At 52.1% G+C, this 570-nt stretch overlaps 1 non-coding gene across 1 annotated transcript; it reads right to left on the bottom strand.

Annotated features, from left to right (window-relative positions):
- Positions 1–210: 210 nt before the first annotated feature.
- On the bottom strand, positions 211–284 carry TRNAM-CAU (transfer RNA methionine (anticodon CAU)). The gene has a single exon. It is a non-coding gene; the product is annotated as a tRNA-Met (tRNA).
- Positions 285–570: the final 286 nt, after the last annotated feature.

Here is a 570-nt window from a genome sequence, read left to right as displayed (position 1 = left end):
TGCCTTACGTGAAGACACATTCACCATCTTAATTGCACTCCAATACCTTGTTGGTTCTCAAACGATTGTACACGAAGAAACCTTCTCTGGTCTCCCCTCTGCTCTCTGCCCTAGCTGTCCCTGCTTAACATTTGCAAAACTTGCCGGGTTAAGAGAAAGCAAGAGCCGAGCCCGCCCCAAGTTTGTTGAAAAAAAGGAGGAAAATTAAAATGCCCTCTCTGAGGAACGAACTCAGGACCTTCAGATTATGAGACTGACGCGCTGCCTACTGCGCTAAGAAAGGCTGCACAAGGACAATTATCACCGCTGATTCCAAGACTTATTTTGTGCGAATCAAAGCCTCTCGACTCAGCCCAAACACGGAGCCACAATCTCCCCCCCGAACGGACAGCGCACAAGACTCACTTTATTCTGATTACAGCCGCTTATCCCCGCTCGTTGTGGCTGGTTTTTCTGTGCCGCTGCCGAGCCCCGCCTGCCCCGCAAAATACCTTGTGTCCTCAGTGCGGAAGCGTCCCGTAGGTGTCCTTGCCCAGTCGAGTCCTGAAAACTGCCGCTCGGCGGTGCGCT

Source organism: Lissotriton helveticus, chromosome 12 (genome assembly GCF_964261635.1).
Source record: "Lissotriton helveticus chromosome 12, aLisHel1.1, whole genome shotgun sequence".
NCBI classification, from domain to species: domain Eukaryota; kingdom Metazoa; phylum Chordata; class Amphibia; order Caudata; family Salamandridae; genus Lissotriton; species Lissotriton helveticus.
Note: the sequence above shows the minus strand (reverse complement) of the source record. Positions and strands in the feature narration are given on the sequence as shown.